The sequence below is a fragment of the Heptranchias perlo genome, unplaced genomic scaffold (genome assembly GCF_035084215.1).
Source record: "Heptranchias perlo isolate sHepPer1 unplaced genomic scaffold, sHepPer1.hap1 HAP1_SCAFFOLD_783, whole genome shotgun sequence".
In the NCBI taxonomy this organism is placed as follows: domain Eukaryota; kingdom Metazoa; phylum Chordata; class Chondrichthyes; order Hexanchiformes; family Hexanchidae; genus Heptranchias; species Heptranchias perlo.
The window spans coordinates 82121-90585 of NW_027139817.1; the positions used below are offsets into that span (position 1 = coordinate 82121).

Here is an 8465-nt window from a genome sequence, read left to right on the forward strand (position 1 = left end):
TATTGGTGATTGAGAACACATGGATATATTGGTGATTGAGTACACACAGGTATATTGGTGATTGAGTACACACGGGTATATTGGTGATTGAGTACACACGGATATATTGGTGATTGAGTACACACGGGTATATTGGTGATTGAGTACACACGGGTATATTGGTGATTGAGTACACACGGGTATATTGGTAATTGAGTACACACGGGTATATTGGTGATTGAGTACACACGGGTATATTGGTGATTGAGTACACACGGGGGTATTGGTGATTGAGTACACACGGGTATATTGGTGATTGAGTACACACGGGTATATTGGTGATTGAGGACACACGGGGGTATTGGTGATTGAGTACACACGGGGGTATTGGTGATTGAGTACACACGGGTATATTGGTGATTGAGTACACACGGGTATATTGGTGATTGAGTACACACGGGTATATTGGTGATTGAGTACACACGGGTATATTGGTGATTGAGTACACACGGGTATATTGGTGATTCAGTACACACGGGTATATTGGTGATTGAGTACACACGGGTATATTGGTGATTGAGTACACACGGGTATATTGGTGATTCAGTACACACGGGTATATTGGTGATTCAGTACACACGGGTATATTGGTGATTGAGTACACACGGGTATATTGGTGATTGAGTACACACGGGGGTATTGGTGATTGAGTACACACGGGTATATTGGTGATTGAGTACACACGGGTATATTGGTGATTGAGGACACATGGGTATATTGGTGATTGAGTACACACGGGTATATTGGTGATTGAGTACACACGGGTATATTGGTGATTCAGTACACACGGGTATATTGGTGATTGAGTACACATGGGTATATTGGTGATTGAGTACACACGGGTATATTGGTGATTGAGTACACACGGGCGTATTGGTGATTGAGTACACACGGGCGTATTGGTGATTGAGTACACACGGGTATATTGGTGATTGAGTACACACGGGTATATTGGTGATTGAGTACACACGGGGGTATTGGTGATTGAGCACACCCGGGTTATTGGTGATTGAGTACACACGGGTATATTGGTGATTGAGTACACATGTGTATATTGGTGATTGAGTACACACGGGTATATTGGTGATTGAGTACACACGGGTATATTGGTGATTGAGTACACACGGGTATATTGGTGATTCAGTACACACGGGTATATTGGTGATTCAGTACACACGGGTATATTGGTGATTCAGTACACACCCTTCAGTACAGCCTGTGCCTCGATGAACCTTTTGTCTGTCCCATTGGGCCATGTGTGTTCGATTAACCATCACATCCGGCCACACCAGAGTCGGCCTGTCGTGGGCCCCGAGCCTGGGTGACCGGTCAGAATCCGACCAGCCCACACTCAGCGCAGGGCCCGGTCACTGCTCATCCCCCACACCTGACCACTGCTCCCATGGTCCCACCCCTCCTGCCCTCAGCACCAGCGTTGGATGACAGCCCTCGATCTGCACCGACACGTACTGGATGGGCTGGGGACTCGGTGATGGTGGGGACGAGGCCTCCTGGTTGTGGTCAGCGCTGGCACTATAATCCTCGATGTGCCCACCCAACTCCTCCTCAAAACTGGCACCATCTGTGGGAAGGTCGGGGACTGAGGTTGGTGGTGAGTGACGGACCTCGTCCAGTGGATCCAGAGGTCGATGGGGATTAGATGGAGATTCCAGTGGCCTGCACGAAGCAGAGGAGAGGCACTGGGTGCCTGTGGGGCCATGCACGACACGATCTTCCCTCAGAGTTGTTCCGGAACTTTCTCCAGTGTTCACTTCCATCGCTGCGGCCTGGCTCGAATTCTCTGGTTGGAGGCGGGGCCTGTTCCACCCGCAGTCCTGCTCAGTTTCCAAGTCCACAGATTCCGACATTGCCTCCTGCCCCCACGAGCTGCCACATGCCCTTCCCGGGACCGCCTTCTCATCCATGACCAACTCCAGCACATCCACCCACACCTCCTCACTGTCCTGCAGGAATGTGAACTGGGGACATCCCAGCATTTGCCCCAGGTCAACAGGCTTCGCACTCTAAAAACAGGGGGAACAAAACCAAAGGTCATCCAATCACTCGACCCAATCAGAGATTCACCCCCCCCATTTAATCTCCTCTCATAGGCCTCGACTTAACATCTCATTCGAAAGACGGCACCTCCGACAGTGCAGCGCTCCCTCAGTACTGACCCTCCGACAGTGCGGCGCTCCCTCAGTACTGACCCTCCGACAGTGCAGCGCTCCCTCAGTACTGACCCTCCGACAGTGCAGCGCTCCCTCAGTACTGACCCTCCGACAGTGCAGCGCTCCCTCAGTACTGACCCTCCGACAGTGCGGCGCTCCCTCAGTACTGACCCTCCGACAGTGCAGCACTCCCTCAGTACTGACCCTCCGACAGTGCAGCGCTCCCTCAGTACTGATCCTCCGACAGTGCAGCGCTCCCTCAGTACTGACCCTCCGACAGTGCAGCGCTCCCTCAGTACTGACCCTCCGACAGTGCAGCGCTCCCTCAGTACTGACCCTCCGACAGTGCAGCACTCCCTCAGTACTGACCTTCCGACAGTGCGGCGCTCCCTCAGTACTGACCCTCCGACAGTGCGGCGCTCCCTCAGTACTGACCCTCCGACAGTGCAGCGCTCCCTCAGTACTGATCCTCCGACAGTGCAGCGCTCCCTCAGTACTGACCCTCCGACAGTGCAGCACTCCCTCGGTACTGACCCTCCGACAGTGCAGCGCTCCCTCAGTACTGACCCTCCGACAGTGCAGCGCTCCCTCAGTACTGACCCTCCGACAGTGCAGCACTCCCTCAGTACTGACCCTCCGACAGTGCGGCACTCCCTCAGTACTGACCCTCCGACAGTGCAGCACTCCCTCAGTACTGACCCTCCGACAGTGCAGCGCTCCCTCAGTACTGACCCTCCGACAGTGCGGCACTCCCTCAGTACTGACCCTCCGACAGTGCGGCACTCCCTCAGTACTGACCCTCCGACAGTGCGGCGCTCCCTCAGTACTGACCCTCCGACAGTGCGGCGCTCCCTCAGTACTGACCCTCCGACAGTGCGGCGCTCCCTCAGTACTGACCCTCCGACAGTGCGGCGCTCCCTCAGTACTGACCCTCCGACAGTGCAGCACTCCCTCAGTACTGACCCTCCGACAGTGCAGCGCTCCCTCAGTACTGACCCTCCGACAGTGCGGCACTCCCTCAGTACTGACCCTCCGACAGTGCGGCACTCCCTCAGTACTGACCCTCCGACAGTGCGGCGCTCCCTCAGTACTGACCCTCCGACAGTGCGGCGCTCCCTCAGTACTGACCCTCCGACAGTGCGGCGCTCCCTCAGTACTGACCCTCCGACAGTGCGGCGCTCCCTCAGTACTGACCCTCCGACAGTGCGGCGCTCCCTCAGTACTGCATTGAAGTGTCTGTCTGGATTTTGTGCTCAAGTCTCTGGAGTGGGGACTTGATGCCTCAGTGTTCTGACTCGGAGGTGAGGGAGAGACTCCTCCCCACTGAGTCACAGATTCACAAATCATTAAATCCGGTGAACATTGATAAAGCTGTAAAAAGCAAATGGGTTTCTCGGTTTTATAAACAAGGTCACTGAGTACAAAAGTCATGAGGTGATGTCAATCTGTCCATGGACTGGTCGGGCCCCAGTCTGTGCTGCTTACCTTCAGGAGCTTCATGTCTAACCCTTTAATCTTGGGCCTGGGGATCGGGGGCAGGAGGTAACTCTTCAACCTGTGAACACAGTGACCATCACATGGGTCACACAGAGCATCACCTCCACTGATACCATCCACTCCAGCCCACAGGATCAGCACCATCCCAGCACTCCCTCCCTCCCTCACTCTCCCTCCCTCCCTCACTCTCCCTCCCTCCCTCACTCTCCCTCCCTCCCTCACTCTCCCTCCCTCTCTCACTCTCCCATCCCTCTCTCACTCTCCCATCCCTCTCTCACTCTCCCACCTCTCTCTCACTCTCCCATCTCTCTCTCACTCTCCCTCCCTCTCTCACTCTCCCATCTCTCTCTCACTCTCCCACCTCTCTCTCACTCTCCCTCCCTCTCTCACTCTCCCATCTCTCCCTCACTCTCCCATCTCTCTCTCACTCTCCCATCTCTCCCTCACTCTCCCATCCCTCTCTCACTCTCCCATCTCTCTCTCACTCTCCCATCCCTCCCTCACTCTCCCATCTCTCTCTCACTCTCCCATCTCTCTCTCACTCTCCCATCTCTCTCTCACTCTCCCATCTCTCCCTCACTCTCCCATCTCTCTCTCACTCTCCCATCTCTCCCTCACTCTCCCATCTCTCTCTCACTCTCCCATCTCTCCCTCACTCTCCCATCTCTCTCTCACTCTCCCATCTCTCTCTCACTCTCCCATCTCTCCCTCACTCTCCCATCCCTCCCTCACTCTCCCATCTCTCTCTCACTCTCCCATCTCTCTCTCACTCTCCCATCTCTCTCTCACTCTCCCATCTCTCCCTCACTCTCCCATCTCTCTCTCACTCTCCCATCTCTCTCTCACTCTCCCATCTCTCTCTCACTCTCCCTCCCTCTCTCACTCTCCCATCCCTCCTCACTCTCCCATCCCTCCCTCACTCTCCCATCTCTCTCTCACTCTCCCATCTCTCTCTCACTCTCCCATCTCTCTCTCACTCTCCCATTTCTCTCTCACTCCTCCCTCTCTCACTCTCCCATCCCTCCCTCACTCTCCCATCCCTCCCTCACTCTCCCATCTCTCTCTCACTCTCCCATCCCTCCCTCACTCTCCCATCTCTCTCTCACTCTCCCTCCCTCTCTCACTCTCCCATCCCTCCCTCACTCTCCCATCCCTCCCTCACTCTCCCATCTCTCTCTCACTCTCCCATCTCTCTCTCACTCTCCCATCTCTCTCTCACTCTCCCATCTCTCTCTCACTCTCCCATTCCTCTCTCACACTCCCATCCCTCCCTCACTCTCCCTCCCTCTCTCACTCTCCCATCTTCTCTCACTCTCCCATCCCTCTCTCACTCTCCCATCCCTCTCTCACTCTCCCATCTCTCTCTCACTCTCCCATCTCTCTCTCACTCTCCCATCTCTCTCTCACTCTCCCATTCCTCTCTCACTCTCCCATCCCTCCCTCACTCTCCCTCTCTCTCTCACTCTCCCATCTCTCTCTCACTCTCCCATCTCTCTCTCACTCTCCCATCCCTCTCTCACTCTCCCATCCCTCTCTCACTCTCCCATCCCTCCCTCACTCTCCCATCTCTCTCTCACTCTCCCATCTCTCTCTCACTCTCCCATCTCTCTCTCACTCTCCCATCTCTCCTCACTCTCCCATCTCTCTCTCACTCTCCCATCTCTCTCTCACTCTCCCATCTCTCTCTCACTCTCCCATCTCTCTCTCACTCTCCCATCTCTCCCTCACTCTCCCATCTCTCTCTCACTCTCCCATCTCTCTCTCACTCTCCCATCTCTCTCTCACTCTCCCATCTCTCTCTCACTCTCCCATCTCTCCCTCACTCTCCCATCTCTCTCTCACTCTCCCATCTCTCTCTCACTCTCCCATCTCTCTCTCACTCTCCCATCTCTCTCTCACTCTCCCATCTCTCTCTCACTCTCCCATCCCTCTCTCACTCTCCCATCTCTCCCTCACTCTCCCATCCCTCTCTCACTCTCCCATCTCTCTCTCACTCTCCCATCCCTCTCTCACTCTCCCATCTCTCCCTCACTCTCCCATCTCTCCCTCACTCTCCCATCCCTCTCTCACTCTCCCATCTCTCCCTCACTCTCCCATCCTCTCTCTCACTCTCCCATCTCTCTCTCACTCTCCCATCTCTCTCTCACTCTCCCATCTCTCTCTCACTCTCCCACCTCTCTCTCACTCTCCCATCTCTCTCTCACTCTCCCATCTCTCTCTCACTCTCCCATCTCTCTCTCACTCTCCCATCTCTCTCTCACTCTCCCATCTCTCTCTCACTCTCCCATCTCTCCTCACTCTCCCATCTCTCCTCACTCTCCCATCCCTCCCTCACTCTCCCATCTCTCTCTCACTCTCCCATCTCTCTCTCACTCTCCCATCTCTCCCTCACTCTCCCATCTCTCCCTCACTCTCCCATCTCTCTCTCACTCTCCCATCTCTCTCTCACTCTCCCATCTCTCTCTCACTCTCCCTCTCTCCCTCACTCTCCCATCCCTCTCTCACTCTCCCATCTCTCTCTCACTCTCCCATCTCTCTCTCACTCTCCCATCTCTCCCTCACTCTCCCATCTCTCCTCACTCTCCCATCTCTCTCTCACTCTCCCATCTCTCTCTCACTCTCCCATCCCTCTCTCACTCTCCCATCTCTCTCTCACTCTCCCATCTCTCTCTCACTCTCCCATCTCTCTCTCACTCTCCCATCCTCTCTCACTCTCCCATCTCTCTCTCACTCTCCCATCTCTCTCTCACTCCCATCTCTCCTCACTCTCCCATCTCTCTCTCACTCTCCCATCTCTCTCTCACTCTCCCTCCTCTCCTCACTCTCCCATCTCTCTCTCACTCTCCCATCTCTCCCTCACTCTCCCATCCTCTCTCACTCTCCCACCCTCTCTCACTCTCCCATCTCTCCTCACTCTCCCATCTCTCTCTCACTCTCCCATCTCTCCCTCACTCTCCCATCTCTCTCTCACTCTCCCATCTCTCTCTCACTCTCCCATCTCTCTCTCACTCTCCCATCTCTCTCTCACTCTCCCACCTCTCTCTCACTCTCCCATCCCTCTCTCACTCTCCCATCTCTCTCTCACTCTCCCATCTCTCCTCACTCTCCCATCTCTCCTCTCACTCTCCCATCTCTCTCTCACTCTCCCACCTCTCTCTCACTCTCCCATCTCTCTCTCACTCTCCCACCTCTCTCTCACTCTCCCTCCTCTCTCACTCTCCCACCTCTCTCTCACTCTCCCATCTCTCTCTCACTCTCCCATCTCTCTCTCACTCTCCATCTCTCTCTCACTCTCCCATCTCTCCCTCACTCTCCCATCTCTCTCTCACTCTCCCATCTCTCTCTCACTCTCCCATCTCTCCTCACTCTCCCATCTCTCTCTCACTCTCCCATCTCTCCTCACTCTCCCATCTCTCTCTCACTCTCCCATCCCTCTCTCACTCTCCCATCCTCTCTCACTCTCCCATCCCTCTCTCACTCTCCCATCTCTCTCTCACTCTCCCATCTCTCTCTCACTCTCCCATCCCTCTCTCACTCTCCCTCCCTCTCTCACTCTCCCATCTCTCTCTCACTCTCCCATCTCTCTCTCACTCTCCCATCTCTCTCTCACTCTCCCATCTCTCTCTCACTCTCCCATCTCTCTCTCACTCTCCCATCCCTCTCTCACTCTCCCATCCCTCTCTCACTCTCCCATCTCTCTCTCACTCTCCCATCTCTCTCTCACTCTCCCATCTCTCTCTCACTCTCCCATCTCTCTCTCACTCTCCCATCCCTCTCTCACTCTCCCATCCCTCTCTCACTCTCCCATCTCTCTCTCACTCTCCCATCCCTCTCTCACTCTCCCATCTCTCTCTCACTCTCCCATCCTCTCTCACTCTCCCATCCCTCTCTCACTCTCCCATCTCTCTCTCACTCTCCCATCTCTCTCTCACTCTCCCATCTCTCTCTCACTCTCCCCTCTCACTCTCCCTCTCTCACTCTCCCATCCCTCCCTCACTCTCCCATCCCTCTCTCACTCTCCCATCTCTCTCTCACTCTCCCATCTCTCTCTCACTCTCCCATCTCTCTCTCACTCTCCCTCCCTCTCTCACTCTCCCATCCCTCTCCTCACTCTCCCATCCCTCCCTCACTCTCCCATCTCTCTCTCACCTCCCATCTCTCTCTCACTCTCCCATCTCTCTCTCACTCTCCCATCTCTCTCTCACTCTCCCATCTCTCTCTCACTCTCCCATCCCTCCCTCACTCTCCCATCTCTCTCTCACTCTCCCATCTCTCTCTCACTCTCCCATCTCTCTCTCACTCTCCCATCTCTCTCTCACTCTCCCATCTCTCTCTCACTCTCCCATCTCTCTCTCACTCTCCCATCTCTCTCTCACTCTCCCATCCTCTCTCACTCTCCCATCTCTCCCTCACTCTCCCATCTCTCTCTCACTCTCCCATCTCTCTCTCACTCTCCCATCTCTCTCTCACTCTCCCATCCTCTCTCACTCTCCCATCCCTCTCTCACTCTCCCATCCTCTCTCTCACTCTCCCATCTCTCTCTCACTCTCCCATCTCTCTCTCACTCTCCCATCTCTCTCTCACTCTCCCATCTCTCTCTCACTCTCCCATCTCTCTCTCACTCTCCCATCTCTCTCTCACTCTCCCATCTCTCTCTCACTCTCCATCTCTCTCTCACTCTCCCATCTCTCTCTCACTCTCCCATCTCTCTCTCACTCTCCCATCTCTCTCTCACTCTCCCATCTCTCTCTCACTCTA

General features: G+C 54.9%; 1 long non-coding RNA gene across 1 annotated transcript; it reads right to left on the reverse strand.

Moving 5' to 3' along the window:
- Positions 1 to 1152: 1152 nt before the first annotated feature.
- On the reverse strand, positions 1153 to 3545 carry LOC137319255 (uncharacterized). The gene is made up of 2 exons (XR_010962063.1): positions 3372 to 3545; positions 1153 to 2063 (listed from the first exon to the last, which is right to left on the reverse strand). It is a non-coding gene; the product is annotated as an uncharacterized lncRNA (long non-coding RNA).
- Positions 3546 to 8465: the final 4920 nt, after the last annotated feature.